This window comes from Lepidochelys kempii, chromosome 24 (genome assembly GCF_965140265.1).
Source record: "Lepidochelys kempii isolate rLepKem1 chromosome 24, rLepKem1.hap2, whole genome shotgun sequence".
In the NCBI taxonomy this organism is placed as follows: domain Eukaryota; kingdom Metazoa; phylum Chordata; order Testudines; family Cheloniidae; genus Lepidochelys; species Lepidochelys kempii.
Genome location: NC_133279.1, coordinates 9,978,949 through 9,994,733, shown reverse-complemented (window position 1 = coordinate 9,994,733; position 15,785 = coordinate 9,978,949). Strand labels below are relative to the sequence as shown.

Genomic DNA, 15,785 nt, shown 5'->3' with positions numbered 1-15,785 from the left:
GATGCAGCCTGGCCAACGCCCGCATCACACTCACACTTCCAATCTGTCCCCTTTCCCCTGCACTCCTTCTCCCCATCTCTGCCCCTCTCCCGCTCGGCCTGACAGCTGTGAAATCTTGCCTTAACCTCTCTCCAGTAGCCCACCCTCTGCCCCTTCATTTGGCTCCACGCCAGGACAGGGCATCGTGACCGGTCTCTGCACAGAGGCTTGGATGGCTGCTCTCGAGGGGTCTCCACAGCACTGCCTCGTGGTTCGGCTCAGAGACAAGCAGCCCGGATCCTGGCGCTGGAGTTAATCTGCCAGCTCCTGCCCCATTAAAGCGTATGGAGCAGGCTTGAGAACACAGGCTTTCTGCGCTGCTGGCTGGAGTGTGACCAATGAGACCCAGTCTCTGCTTCCTTTCGCCCCTTACCCTCAGCAACGCTCCTCTTCCTCCCACGATGGCGGAGCCATGTCCTGCAGGAGGGCTCGGGCTGTCAAAGCAGGGGTCATAGCTACCCTAGGAAGGATGCAGCCAGTATCCACCAGTGCAGGGCTGGGAGATTGGGGAGAGGCTGATGGACGGTGGGCGTTGGGGGAGGGAGGGAACAAGATGACAAGGGCCCTGTAAGCTCTTTTGCTCAGGGTGAGCACGCTCAGGCCCGTGGGTTTCCCCAGTGGTGTGGGGTTTAGGAGCCCCAGTTTGGGGTGCCTTAAAGAGCTCAGATTTTCAGGAAGTGCTTCCTGAAAACCTGCATCTCTGTTGACAATCGCAGCCACAGCAACTTTCGCTGGGGGGCAGCAGGACAAGTGACCAGTTCCCCTGCCACAGACAGCCAAAGAGCCACAGGATTAGAGTCTGTGTCAGCTGCCAGGAGAGAGGAGACAGCCCTGGGGGAAGGGCACTGGGCTGGGGGTGGGGACCCAGGATTTTCAGCACACTGGGCACAGAAAAGTCAGTTCATGTACCTGGATGGGAGCGAGGTCTGAAAGCCCAGCCCTCAGTTCTTGGGAAGGCAGTCTGCCCACTCCTGCAGGGCTCCAGGGCAGAAATCCGATGCCAGGGCCACGGCCAGGCTGTGGGTAACTGCAGGGCTGGGTTACCTGGCATCCTGTGTGTACGAGTTTGTCTAGACCAAGAGCTGGAGTCTCATTCTAGAGACAGGCACTTCCACTGCTCTCTGAACAGCTGAGCGTCTGCTGTGGGTGTGCGTGCCGGGAGACGGTGGGTGCATGGGGGGCTGGGGGGGGCATCTCTAGGTCTAGATACACAGGGCCCTGGATTCTCCTTTACAGGACAGAGGGGGGTTGTCAATTATAGTTCCTGCCAGAGGGGTCTGCAGGGACCTTGGAGCAAATGAGGACCAGGCCCCAAATCTTTCCCCAAAGTCACAAGTCAGTCACCCAGCACCAGAGATGTTTCCATCTCAGGGGCTCCTGCTTGGCCACTCACATGCAGGTGGCTACAGCCCAGGAATGGCAGATTCGCAGCAATCAGGGGAGTCCCAGAGGATCGACAATAACTACACCTCCCACATCTTTCATCCAAGGGCAAAGGCTCACTAGAAATAGCTCCCTGCCTCCCAAGGAGAACTCAGGATCATCAGCCTGATGTGATGGGCAGGTAAACAGAGGCACAGAGGATACAACATGCCCAAGGCCACACACAGAGTCAGCAGCAGAGGGGGGGATAGAACCCAGGTATCCTGACTCCGCCCTGTGCCTTAGCATCTAGACCCTACTCCCCTCCAGGGCTGGAGATAGAACCTGACTCCCAGCTCCCCCAGATCTAACCCCTGCACCCCACTGCCTCATACTGACCATGTCTCCCAGCAACCCACAGTTGCCTACTAGTGGCCAGAGATTCGGCACAGTTAGGAGCATCACCCCAGGGTACCTACTGCACTCGCATTAAATAGCCTTAAGGGGCAGACAGAACAGCTGGGAAAGTTGGCATGGTGGCCCACGCCCTGACGCTGTGAATGGCACAGTGTCCAGTGCATCCTTTCCCCCTTCTCGCCCCTACACAGCTGGCCTGGAGAGGGTTTTCTGCTGGGAAGATAATGCCGCCACCACCACCACCTCGCTCTGCATGAGCACTTTTCATCAGCAGCTCTCAGTTTGCAGTGGGGAGATATTATTCATAACACCGTTGACTACCTGTGTTACGGCAGCCAAGAGCAGAGCCCCATTGTGCCAGGCACTGCCCCGGGACAGAGTCCCTGCCCCAACCAGCTCACAAGCGAAACAGACACAGGAGAGATGCTGCCCCCATGTTACAAATGGGGGGCTGAAAGGAGGCAGAGGCAGGGGCTGAACCCTAATCTCCCACAAAATTCGCCCATTCCACAGTCCCAGGGGTTCCTACGCAGCCTCCTGGGCTCCTGTTTGCCGTGTTGCCCAGAGATTTCCTTTGAAAATGGGTCCCAAGGCCGCCCAAACCTCTGCCCTGAAACAGCCTCCCTTCCCCAGCAGAAAAGAGCCCGATGCAACAGCTTCCCTGGCCAGCCACCGAATCACGCTGGCGGGCGGTGACATGGCTGTTCCCTGGCGTGGGCATTGCCTGCCTCTAGATTTCACCACTTCCCCTCTGGGCAGCCCCAGCCCTGCGATCCCCTCCTCCTCCTCCAGATCTTTGGGGGAAGCCCCCTGCAGCTGGGCTGGGGCACTAGCAAAGGCAGCCACAGAAATGGAAACTGACCATGGGCGGAGAGGAAGGGGAACCAACAACCCCAGGGAGCTGCCAGAACAGAAGCTCTGGGGTTTGGGTCCGGGGCGGATTTGCAGCTCCAGTGGGGCGGGGAGGGACTGGCCTGGTCCCCAGGGGAGAGACACCAGAGAGATTTCCCAGGCTCGCCAGCTCTCCGGAATAGGAGCTGTGTTTGTACAGCATCGAGCACAGAGCAGGCGGCGCTCCGCGGGCACTTCCCTAATTCCCAACACCCGGGGCGGGGGGGCTGCACCAGCTAGGCACAAGGGGGAACGAGGAGCCTGGTGCTTTCGCGGGGTGAGAGAGAGAGAGACCAATCTTTAACCCTTACAGTGCCGCCTCCAGCGTCTGCTCCCAGCTGTCCCGGGAGCCAGCTCAGCGCTGCTCGGAGACCCCCAGAGCCCCTAGGGCGCCAGCGCCGGGCAGGGCTCCTTGGGGGCGGCGGGGACCGAAATCTCGCCCCTGCCCTTGTTCCGCCGGGAGCGGCACGTGCGAGGGTCCCGCCCGGGCTGAGCTGCGGGCGGGGGGTGTCCTGCGGGCGAGGGCGCGTCGGGGCTCATCTCCCCGGCGCAGGGTGGGTCCCTGCCAGCTGCATGTGGCCGGACGCTCAGGGGAGTCTGAGCTCCGGAGGGAGCCCGCGGCTGGCCCGGAGCAGGAGCTGGGAGAGGCCCGGCCCTTTGCCGGGGTGCGAGCCGGGAGTCAACCCCCGATTCCTCCCGCTCCGGGCGCCGCGCTCCAGGGAGACTGGGCCAAACCTCCCGGGGCCAGGCGTGACTTTGGGAACCCGCCGACGCCCCCCGCCCAGCCCGGCTGCAGCAACTTACCGGCTCCGGGGCTGGCTCTGGCTCCAGGCGCTGGGGGAGACCCGCAGGGGTCGGGCGCGCTGCGCCGGTGCCGGTCCGCTCGGGGCTGGGGCTCGGGGCGGTCCCGCCGCGCCTGGCTGCGGGCCGGGCTCGCCTCCCGGAGCGCCCGGTGATGTCAGCGCCTGAGTGCGAGCGGGGGAGAAGGAGCCTTTGTCTGCATCCTCCTGGCTCGCCGGGCTGCGGAGCGCGGAGCCGAGAGATCTCCGCCAGCGGATTTAACCCTTCGCATCCCACGCCCCTGCCACAGGCCGCCGCCCCTGCGCCCGCCCCCTTCGCGGAGACACCCGAGTCCGGGGCTGGCGTCCCCAGAGCCCCGGGGCGGGGGACGCGCGCCTGGTTGGCCCGACGGGGAGTTTCGAGGGGAGCACGCGGTGCTTGCTGGGATCAGCCCAGTGCCCTTGGAAATCCCAGGCTCCAGCATGTCCCCCGCCCAGGGGTTGAGCGACCCAAGCACCCCAGGGTGGCCAAGAGCCCGGGCTAGCGGCTCCCAACAGAAAGTGAAACTGGCCCATTCTCTGGGGAAGGGGCCGAGGGCTGAGAGGCCAAGGGCAGCTGCACCAGTCGGTTGAATGGTGTGTCTCTTTTCACCTCGGCCATCTGGGGCGGGAGGTTCACACCCGGCCGGCTCCTCACCTAGCGTAAATGGGCACTGCTGGCCCCTGTCCCTGGGGTCGGGGTTGGCCCCTTTCCCTTCTTTCCAGCAAAGCTGCACCCAGCAAAGGGGCAGCTCCTGCCTCCCCAGCAGGGCCCAGACCCAGTGGGACAGAACCTCTGACTCCAAAGGCTGACCCAGAGGCGAGAACCTGCCAGTGTCCCAGAAGGGCATTCCCACCCATTGGCCACTTGCCATCATCCCTTCACACAGGACATTTTATTACCCTGGGCTGCACTCATTGCTTTGTTATTGTAGGATCACCCGGCAATGAAAGGCCGCACTCAGGGGTTTGTTATTGTAGGGTCACCCGGCAATGAAAGGCCGCACTCAGGGGTTTGTTATTGTAGGGTCACCCGGCAATGAAAGGCCGCACTCAGGGGTTTGTTATTGTAGGGTCACCCGGCAATGAAAGGCCGCATTCAGGGGTTTGTTATTGTAGGGTCACCCGGCAATGAAAGGCCGCACTCAGGGGTTTGTTACTGTAGGGTCACCTGGCAATGAAAGGCCGCACTCAGGGGTTTGTTATTGTAGGGTCACCTGGCAATGAAAGGCCGCACTCAGAGGTTTGTTATTGTAGGGTCACCTGGCAATGAAAGGCTGCACTCAGGGGTTTGTTATTGTAGGGTCACCCGGCAATGAAAGGCCGCACTCACTGGTTTGTTATTGTAGGGTCACTTATGAGTTTCTACTGCACTGCCAGCCCTGACCCAGGGAGCTGGGAAGTGAAAAAGATGCATCTAAAGAAGGACACAGACTCTATAACCAGCTGCTAGGAGATGCAGCTCCCAACCTGGCTCCTTCCCCGCTCTTCCGCACCCCTGAGTCTGGCTCCCCCAAGCCTGGCTCCCCCCGCAAGCCTCTCACAGCCCCTTCATGATTGCAGGATCCACTCCTCTGTTCCCCACGAGACAGCCCATCTCGCCCTTCTCTCTTGCCATGCCATCCCATCGGGAGGGGTCAACAAACCGCATCGCAATCTGAGCAGTGTAAGAATGAAATCAAAAAAAGGAACTGGGGCCTTTCGCTTCCCCCCCAAGGAGGGGGGTGTGGGACTGGAGACATGACATCAGGGTTTATTTTAGCAAGCAGCTCAGACCCTGTGGGTTTGCCCATCTGGTTGCTGGTGGGGCCCTTGGGCCCAGGCCTGGGCCGCGTCCCGGGCAAGGGCATGACAGTGGGGCCCAGGTTTCTGGCTGAGTTTTGGGGCACGAGGGGAAAGGGAGCGGCCTGTCTGCACTTGCTTCTGCTCTGCAGCACAGGGATCTGCTGCCTGCTCCAGCCGGGGGAGGCCAGAATCAGTTCCTGTGCGGCTGCCAGCTGCAGTTCCTAGATGATGTGACCCTGGAGCTACAGCTGTTTGGAAGGCTGCCACCACCGCCCTTGGGAATGGTGTGGGAGGTGCTTGCTATGCGGCACTCCCAGCTGCTCCGTCCTGGCCTCTCCCAGCAGGGGACGCACTGCAGGGAGCGGGGCAGGAGGGCTGGCCAGGAAGGGAGCTCCCAGCTACTCCGTCCTGGCCTCTCCCAGCAGGGGACGCACTGCAGGGAGCAGGGCAGGAGGGCTGGCTGTGGAGGGAGCTCCCAGTTGCCCCAGTCCCAACTTCTCCCAGCAGGGGGTGCTGTGGGGAGTGGGATAGGAATGCATCCAGGGAGATCCGGTAAGGGCAGACGGAGCAGCTGGAGCAAAGCTATGAAGGGGTTAAACTCGATTAGGGACATTAACAAGATTCTGCCCAAACAGGAAGATCATGTAGTTATCTAGGGTTGGGGGTCTCTCTCTCTCTCTCTCTCCCTGGGGTTTGTCCCTGGGAGAGGGTGGGCAGCAGTGCTTGTGTGGGCCGTCACCCCTGGGCGGACACCCTGGGGGAGCTGGGTCTCTCTGGGAGCTCCAGGCAGGCCTGATGCTGGGTGTTGTCTGCTGCCCCTGGCCTCCTGCCGTCTGTGCTCAGGGCTATTCCATTGCGGTGTTGCACAAACACCCTAATCCAGCGGGTCTCAAACTGAGGGTCAGGACCCCAAAGTGGGTTACGACCCCGTTTTAACGGGGTCACCAGGTCTGGCTTAGACTTGCTGCAGCCCAAGTCCGAAGTCCGAGGGATTGAGCCCCAGGGCAGCAGGGCTCAGGTTACAGGGCCGCTGCTTGGGGCTGAAGCTCTTGGGCTTCAGTTTTGCCCCCCGAAACCAGGGAGGCAGGGCTCAGGCTTTGACCCCCCCACACCCAAGGTGGCAGGACTCAGGCAGGCTCAGGCTTCAGTCCCCCCTCCTGGGGCCGTGTAGTAATTTTTGTTGTCAGAAGGGGTCACAGTGCAATGAAGTTTGAGACTCCCCTGCTTAATCCCATCTCCAAGGATTTTCATATGAAAGCATAATGAGATTTCAGCAGGGCATCCTCTGGCATTGCCTACTGCCCTGCTATAGCCATCAGCATCACCAGCATCACCCATCCCTGGCCTGGGGACTCTGCTTTCAGCCTAGTTCCAGTTTTACAAACACTACTAGAGCCTTACTGGGAAGTGGGTAAAATTGGTCATGCCTCCCAATGCTGAAAAAATGCAGCCATCTCTGGGGTGGGGCATGGCAGCTGCTTAACAGCCTCACAACAACTCTGCACCGGGTTCACCCACCCAGCACTGATATGCAGCCACCTCTGGGGCGGGGCATGGCAGCTGCCTAACAGTGCAGAACAATATTACAGTTTAGGACAAGAAGTGAAGAAGAGTCTTGTGTCCAGTGTAAACATCTGAGCGAATTTATTCTGGCAGAATGTAATTACCCTGGCTGGAATGCAGCCTAAAACCTCAGTGCTTGTGAAAATGAAGGTGGGAGGGCAGGATCGTGGAATTATGCGTCTGACCCAGCAGACGGCAGGTCCAGCACCACCATTGGGTCAGCAGTGACTCAGGGGAGCGCGCCCCCTATTGAGCCCACACCCCATACCCTGCAGCACAGCACCCCCTAGTGTCACACTGGGACATTGGGATCAGCACTCACTGAAGGAGCGAATCTCCTATGAACCCCTGCTTTGGTCCCTGCAGCACAGCACCCCCCTTGGAAATGCTTCCCCCAGATTAGAAATTTCCTGCCAGAGCCAGATGCCGTGTGCCAGTTCCTGGGAGCAGGATTTCTCCTTGGCCTCCCTCCCAGCAGCTCTAAGGACCCAAACCCCTCGGGCCCCCTTGTCTCTGTGGCTGTTCTCAGGCTGCCGTGCTCTGGGCTGACACCACAGAAGGGGCATCATGCCCTGTTGGGAATGGGCGTGGGGCTGTGAGCGGCCCCATGGGCCCTCGTACCTGACTGAACCCTCCTTCCCTGTCACACCCAGCCTCTCTCACTCTATCTCCCCCACACTGTCCTCCTGTCCTGGCCCCTTCAACTCAGGACTCATCAGGGCTTGAGAGCCTGTTGTCCCACAGCCCTGGGAAAGGCCCTTCGCCTCCCCCTTCACAGAGACATGGACATTAAGGACCAATCTGATCTAGTCTGGCCGGTATAAACCAGGCTGGGGACCCTGACCCCAGGATTCCTGCAGCCAGCTCCAATGGCTTGTGCCTGAGCCAGAGCGGGACATTCAGACCCAGACTCCAGGGAAAGCTCCCACGGGTCAGGGGATCCCTCAGGAACCTGCTCCCACCTGGGAAAGGTCAGAGATCAGCCCATCTCTCTGTGGGAGGCTCCCTGAACAGGGGATCTGAGAGAGGCAGCCTTACTACTGGCTGGATTGAGGGACTCTCAGATCCCTTCTGGGCCAGCTTGACCCCATGGTGCTGGGGGCTGGTGGGAGCTAGGCCAGACCAGACACCTGCTACAGCCATATGGCACGGCCCCTTTGCCTCATCCTGGGGCCCCCTCTTCTCATGCATGGTCCACCCCACGGGCCAGGCAGCAGCACAGAGATGATGTCTGGACCCCGGATCTCAGTCCAGAGCCACGGATGAGGCTGGGCAAAGCCTGTAAGCAGATTGGGGTGCGGCTCTGCCACTGATCGGATGGTCCATGTGGGGGGCACAGTCCCTGTGCCATGGCTGCCATCCACTCTCTCCTCTCACTCCTCTCACCACTAGCTACGGGGTTTTTCCCAGCTTCCTCTATCCAACCTCAGGGCTCCCTGTGGCTAGGGCCTGCAGCTGTGTCTCCCTATAGGCTCATGGGAGCCTGGATACCTCTTTGTCTGCCTGGCGGGACTGACCCAGGCGGGCCTCTGCTGTTCTACCAGGTGATGCTGCTGTCTGGAGAGCAGGCTGTGTGTGGCTGGTGAGAGCCCTGGCGGGATTGTGATCCCCTGCGGAGAACTCGCTGGTCCCATGTGCAGGGGAAGGAAAACAACGGGGCTGGCATGTCCCCTGGGAGCTGGTTCCAAGCTCAGTGTGTGTGTGAATGAACCCGTGGTGTTGCAGGAAATGCCTCTGACAGCGAGTGCTCCAGCCAGACATGGCCATGTTGGGTTAAACAGCAAAGCAGTGATGGGAATGCAACAGCCTACGCGCCCCAGGGACTGTGGGGCAGCACCTTGCCACAGCTCTTTCGATACCCCTCAATCGCGACCCCCAGCCCCCTGCTAGCGCAGCCCTTGGTCCCCCCGCCCCCACAGCTCTGCTGATGCCCCTCAATCCCAACCCGCCGCCCCCTGCTAGCTGAGCCCTGGGTCCCCCAACACCCACAGCTCTGCTGATGCCCCTCAGTCCTGACCTGCAGCCCCCCTGTTATTCCATCCCTGAGCTCCCCGCTCATACACAGCTCTGCCATCTCAACTCCACCGCCCAGCCCAGGTTTTGGGTCTGATGGCACCAAAATTTCACATGCTGCTTCATTGCGATTTTTCCTTCCAAGTGAACATCACTGTCACCCGCTTTCCACCACTGTGACTGCTGGAGGATCATGAGATCAGTCACTCTTGTGTGCTGCCATCCGCCTTGCCCACATCCTGCCCCAGGGCAGAGCGAGATCTAGGGCATTTCCTAGTCGCCGATGCACATGCTGTCCTCTTTACCCTGCGCTCCCTGGATGAATGGTTTGCAAGAAGCGGATTGTGGAAGCTGTGGATGCAGACTCCAAGGGGGAGACAGCTGCCAGGGACTGGGGATCAGCAGTGGGAGACACTAGGAAGCATCACTATTGCGTATTGGCCAAGGCTGTGTGGTTCTCCGGGTGAATTAGCACAGCAGCCACCAGGGGGCAGCAAACAGGGGAGGGGGTTGGGGACCTGTAGCAAATGTGGCCAATAGGAGTTTTCTAAAGGCCCCATGATTCCTGTTTGGCCCAGTTATGCTCCCCTTGGTCCCAATTCTATACCAACTGGGCCTGATCCTCGGAGTTTGGCCTCAAGCTTCAGTAAAATTCAGGCGTCCTGACTCCCACTCCCCCCACAATTACAACCTGTGGACACCATTCCCCTCCCCTCTCGGGGGCCAATCTCATTTACCATTTTCATTCAGGACCTTGGCACAATAAGTGGGAGTGTGCTAATAAAGTTTGCAGATGACACAAAGTTGGGCAGTATGACCAACTTGGAGGAGGAGCAGAACATCTTCAGTCTGGAAACAAGCAGGTTTGTGGCGGGACATGAGAACAGTTTTCAAGTACATAAAAGGCTGTTACAAGGAGGAGGGAGAAGAATTGTTTTTCTTAACCTCTGAGGAGAGGACAAGAGGCAATGGGCTTAAATTGCAGCAAGGGCGGTTTAGGTTGGACATTCGGAATAACTTCCTATTAAGGTGGTTAAGTGTAACCTGCACACCGCCTGGGTATGGTGCTCTGTCCCATCTAGTGGCACCAAGACCAGAGATATAAAATGAGTCTGCTCGACAGCCTTAGCTAACAGCCAGCTGGCTTTTAGCTCATGCGGTAGAGGCTCACGCACTAAGCTCCAGAGGGTCCCCGGTTCAATCCCGTTACATAAGCACTGGAATAAATTGTCTAGGGAGATTGTGGAATCTCCATCATTGGGGATTTTTAAGAGCACGTTAGACAAACAAGCGAGCTGTAGCTCACAAAAGCTTATGCTCAAATAAATGTGTTCATCTCTAAAGTGCCACAAGTCCTCCTTTTCTTTTTGCGGATACAGACTAACACGGCTGCTACTCTGAAACCTGTCAGGGATGGGTAATCCTAGATAATATTTAGTCCTGCCGTGAGTGAAGGGGACTGGCCTAGATGTCCTCTCGAGGTCCCTTCGAGTCCTATGCTTCTATGATCATACAAGAAGATCTGGAGGGTGACCTTGAAAACTGGAGTAATAGAAATGGGATGAAATTTAATAGATCATGCACTCAGGGACTAACAACAAGAATTTTTGCTATAAACTGGGGATGTATCTGTTGGGTACAGCAGAGGAGGAGAAGGACCTGGATGTATAGCTTGATCACAGGATGACTAAGACTGTGTGAAAAAGGCTAATGTGATCAGGCGAGGTATTTCCAGTAGAAACATGGTAGTGTTAGTACCATTATACAAGGCACTGGTGCGTGGCCTGCGTTGTGCAGGAGGTCAGACTAGATGATTCTAATGGTCCCTTCTGACCTAAATATCTATGAATCTATGACTCTCACCTGGAATACGGTGCGCAGTTCTGGTCTCCCGTGTTTAAGAAAGATGAATTCGAACTGGAACAGGGGCAAAGAAGGGCTACTAGGATGATCTGAGGAATGGAAAACCCACCTCATGAGAGGAGACTTAAGGAGCTTGGCTTGTTTAGCCTAACCAAAAGAAGGCTGAGGGGAGATGTGATTGCTCTCTATAAATATATCAGAGGGATAAATACCAGGGCGGGAGAGGCGTTATTTAGGTTAAGCGCCAGTGTGGACAGAAGAACAAATGGATATAAACTGGTGAGCAACAAGTTTAGGCTTGAAATTAGGTGAAGGTTTCTAGCCATCCGAGGAGTAAGGTTCTGAAACAGCCTCCCCAGGAGAGCAGTGGGGCTGAAAACCTAGCTTCAAGTCTGAGCTTGAGACGCTTCTGGAGGGGATGATGATGCTGCCTACAGTGACATATAGCTGATCTGCGGGTGCTGGCAGCAAATATCTCCAACGGCCGGTGAAGGGACACTCGATGGGGAGGGCTCTGAGTTACTACAGCGAATTCTTTCCCAGGTGTCTGGCTGGTGGGTCTTGCCCACACACTCAGGGTCTAGCTGATCAACATATTGGGGTCGGGAAGGAATTGTCCCACGGGTCAGATTGGCAGAGACCCTGGGATTTTTTGCCTTCCTCTGCAGCATGGGGCACGGGTCACTTGCAGGTTTAAACAAGTGTAAATGGTGGATTCTCTGTCACTTGAAGCCTTTAAACCATGATTTGAGGACGTCAGTAACTCAGCCAGAGGTTAGGGGTCGATTTCAGGAGTGGATGGGTGAGGTTCTGTGGCCTCAGGTGTGAGTGAGGTCTGACTAGATGATCACAGAATCATAGAATCATAGAATATCAGGGTTGGAAGGGACCTCAGGAGGCCATCGAGTCCAACCCTCTGCTCAAAGCAGGACAAATCCCCAACTAAATCATGCCAGCCAGGTCTTTGTTAAGTCTGACCTTAAAAACGTCAAAGGAAGGAGATTCCACCACCTCCCTAAGTAACCCATTCCAGTGCTTTACCACCCTCCTAGTGAAAAAGTTTTTCCTAATATCCAACCTAAACCTCCCCCACTGCAACTTGAGACCATAACTCCTCGTTCTGTCATCTGCTACTACTGAGAACAGTCTAGATCCATCCTCTTTGGAACCCCCTTTCAGGTAGTTGAAAGCAGCTATCAAATCCCTCCTCATTCTTCTCTTCCGCAGACTAAACAATCCCAGTTCCCTCAGCCTCTCCTTATAAGTCATGTGTTCCAGTCCCCTAATCATTTTTGTTGCCCTCCGCTGGACATTTTCCAATTTTTTCACATCCTTCTTGTAGTGTGGGGCCCAAAACTGGACACAGTACTCCAGATGAGGCCTCACCAATGTCGAATAAAGAGGTTTCAGAGTAACAGCCGTGCTAGTCTGTATTCGCAAAAAGAAAAGGAGGACTTGTGGCACCTTAGAGACTGACCAATTTATTTGAGCATAAGCTTTCGTGAGCTACAGCTGAGCTGTAGCTCACGAAAGCTTATGCTCAAATAAATTGAATAGAGGGGAACGATCACGTCCCTCGATCTGCTGGCAATGCCCCTACTTATACATCCCAAAATGCCATTGGCCTTCTTGGCAACAAGGGCACACTGCTGACTCATATCTAGCTTCTTGTCCACTGTAACCCCTAGGTCCTTTTCTGCAGAACTGCTGCCGAGCCATTTGGTCCCTAGTCTGTAGCGGTGCATTGGATTCTTCCGTCCTAAGTGCAGGACTCTGCACTTATCCTTGTTGAACCTCATCAGATTTCTTTTGGCCCAGTCCTCTAATTTGTCTAGGTCCATCTGTATCCTATCCCTACCCTCCAGCGTATCTACCTCTCCTCCCAGTTTAGTGTCATCTGCAAACTTGCTGAGGGTGCAATCTACACCATCCTCCAGATTGTTAATTAAGATATTGAACAAAACCTGCCCCAGGACCAACCCTTGGACCACTCCACTTGATACCGGCTGCCAACTAGACAGGGAGCCATTGATCACTACCCGTTGAGCCCAACAATCTAGCCAGCTTTCCATCCACCTTATAGTCCATTCATCCAGTCCATACTTGCTGGCAAGAATACTGTGGGAGACAGTGTCAAAAGCTTTGCTAAAGTGAAGGAACTCCACTGCTTTCCCCTCATCCACAGAGCCAGTTATCTCGTCCTAGAAGGCAATTAGATTGGTCAGCATGACTTGCCCTTAGTGAATCCATGCTGACTGTTCCTGATTCTTTCCTCTCCTCTAAGTGCTTCAGAATTGATTCCTTGAGGACCTGCTCCATGATCACAATGGTCCCTTCTGACTTTAAAGTCTATGAGAGTCCTGCCCCTGTTCCCCCCAGTCCCCCTTCACTCTAACTACTAGACACCACTCCCTTCCCGAGCTGGGCATAGGACCCACAAATGTCGTCTGCCAGTTCCCTGCTGTAACCAGCTGGCTCAACACCGAAAAGGCTTTACAGAGCCTGAGGTTAATACAGCAGAGATGGGTTCATGAATTTTTAATTTTAAAATCCTTTTCTATAATCGAGGGTTTTTATGTATGTATTTATTTATTTAAGTGTAAACCCTGCCTTGGTGCTGGGAAGCCGACCGCAGCAAGCGCTTTGGGCTGGAGCGGGAGCAATGGAAGGCGAACGAGGCACGGCAGGTGAAATTGTCTAGGCCTAGGACAGACTCCGACTCCGACCAGGTGCTCTGGGTCTGACAGTGGCCACGGCCAGATGCTTCAGAGGAAGGTGCAGGGGTCCCTGGGGTGGTGGGAGGACCTGCCCATGGGGGAAATCCCCTCCTGACCCCCCCGTTGGTGCTCACCCCTGCCCAATGCATCTCTGGCACTGACTGCCCTGGGCCTCCTGCTCACGGATGCAGGGGAGGGAGGAGTCACCCAGGGACGGATGCTCCCATTTGTCCTGCACCAGCCTTGCTGTGGCGTCTGGTGACATGAAGTACATGAAGGGCGGGCCCAGCTCACGGTTAGCATCAATACAGGTCACCTCGGCCCACAAGATGGGACAACGAAACCCTCCATCACCCCAGCCTGAGGTCAAGCCAATGCTGGGCTGGCGAGAGAGCCATTGCCCTGCAGCCAGGGGGCACACAAGGTTTGCCAGCGGGAGGGGCATCATTGGGCCCAGCCCAGCCTGCAGCCCTCGGTCTAGAGGTGAGACGCTGTCGGCATGGGGCACGGCTGGGGCTGTCTGGGACCAAACGCCGCAACCTGAGCAGGCTGCAGCGGCTCCAAGCTGTGTCCTTGAATCGCCCCCAGCAGCGCATGAGAAGCTGCTCAGAGCTTCATGGCAGCGGCACGAAGCCAGAACCTGGATCCTCGTGCTCTAAGAGCCCACGTGCGCGGGAGCAGAATTGCAGTGCCCAGCGCAGGGACTAGGGTGCATGCTGGAGTCGTCCTGATTCCACCCTGAAGCGAGCGGCCATGTGCAGACACGAAGCCAGCGTGGGACAAGGCGATTTGGATCCTCTTTCAGGAGAGGGGCTGATGCTGCCAATCCAGGTCACCTTTGGGTTGAGGATACAGTTAGGACCTGGGTTCAGTTATTCAAGGCTCCTATGAGTCCCACATTAGCACCACGTGTGTCACTTGCCCCTCCTGGCCTCATGCCCCTGTACACGTGCACACATGACCACACACACACCTGTACAGGTACATGCATGGATGCATGCACACGCACGAACATATGTGCAACCCCCCCTCCCCTGGCACAGGCAGCCCCCTCCCCGCTTCCCAGGCCCATCGTGCTGGTCTGTCTGAGCTCCCCAGCTGGGCCATCGCTTGCAGCCTGCAGCTAATGTAGCGTGGACCTGGTCTCCTTGGCAACGCCAGCCACGTGGGAACAGTGAGGAGTCGCTCAGGTTCTCCCACCCACCACTTCGCTGGAGCCTTGGCACGGGCAGCAGGGTGCAGCGTGCCCCTCCCCCTCCTCAATGCAGGGGCTGCCAGGGGGCCCAACAAGGCCGAAGGCTCCGGGCCCGAACCAGGCCTGGGCGGTGTCAGCACCGAGCAGGACAAGGGCTGGATCCTAGGCCCAGCCGGCTCAGCAAAGCAATGTGCTGCCACCGATGGGTGTTGCTGGCACAATTTCTGTGTTTTATTCCACACCCAGAATCGAGTGGCACGTTCAGCGGTGGGTTAGAGCCAGTCAAACTTCCTTCATTGACCCGTTGTTTGGGCGGGAAAACGACTTTTTGAATGACGTGAAAACAGAAGCGTGACCTGCTCAGATTGGACATGTTGGTGCTGAAACGAAGCAAAATGAAAAATTGTATCATTTAGATTCCAAATAAAAATCCATTCTCTTTTTTGGTTTTTTTTTCCTCCTTGTTTTCCCAGGGGTGCAAAGGGGGTGGGAGGGATGGAAACAGGAGACTGAAATTTTTTCATTTTGACTCTGTCAGAACAACCCAAACATTCCCACGAAAAAAATATCTGTAACCCCAGGAAAGTGGTTCACGCCGTTCTAAATTGTCCCCCGCACGTCCTTAATTGCCACATTCAAATGGTCGCGCCCCTGGGTTTCCTACACCCTGGGCTTGGGTAGCTCCTGCCACCACCGTGTTTTGCACTTGGCCCTTGGCCCCTGGCCCCAGGGGCAGGGAGCTGGCTGATAGACAGGGTGCGGTGCCCTTCAAAGCCCACTGCAGGAAAACGCAGTCACCACAGCTCCCCTCCTGACTTGGTTAGACAAACTCTTAATAATGACAAGCAAACCCATGAATGAGCTCAGTTACTGATTATCTGGAGGGGAGCCCTCTGCCATCTCATGCACAGGACAGTCTTAGTTCAGTCCTTCTTGGAAGCGGCTGGGTCCTACGTCCTCCAGACGTGGGCTCGGTGCTTCCTTCTCATCCAGTGCCCGATGGACTAGTCCTTCGTGGCATGAGAGTCCAGTCCTGGCATCATCAGCCAAGATCCCGGAAAAAACCCACCTCATTATTTGAACCAAATAAACAAAACAATCCGGACGCCCCTGGTGGTTCTC

The 15,785-nt window shown here is 56.7% G+C and overlaps 1 protein-coding gene across 1 annotated transcript in view; it reads right to left on the bottom strand.

The window, feature by feature from the left end:
• PEA15 (proliferation and apoptosis adaptor protein 15) overlaps nucleotides 1–3,832 on the bottom strand; it is a 40,567-nt gene extending 36,735 nt beyond the window's left edge. Inside the window, exon 1 of the mRNA XM_073322645.1 lies at nucleotides 3,514–3,832. The gene's annotated coding sequence lies outside the window, so the exon portion shown is untranslated. The remainder of the gene's footprint in view (nucleotides 1–3,513) is intronic.
• Nucleotides 3,833–15,785: the final 11,953 nt, after the last annotated feature.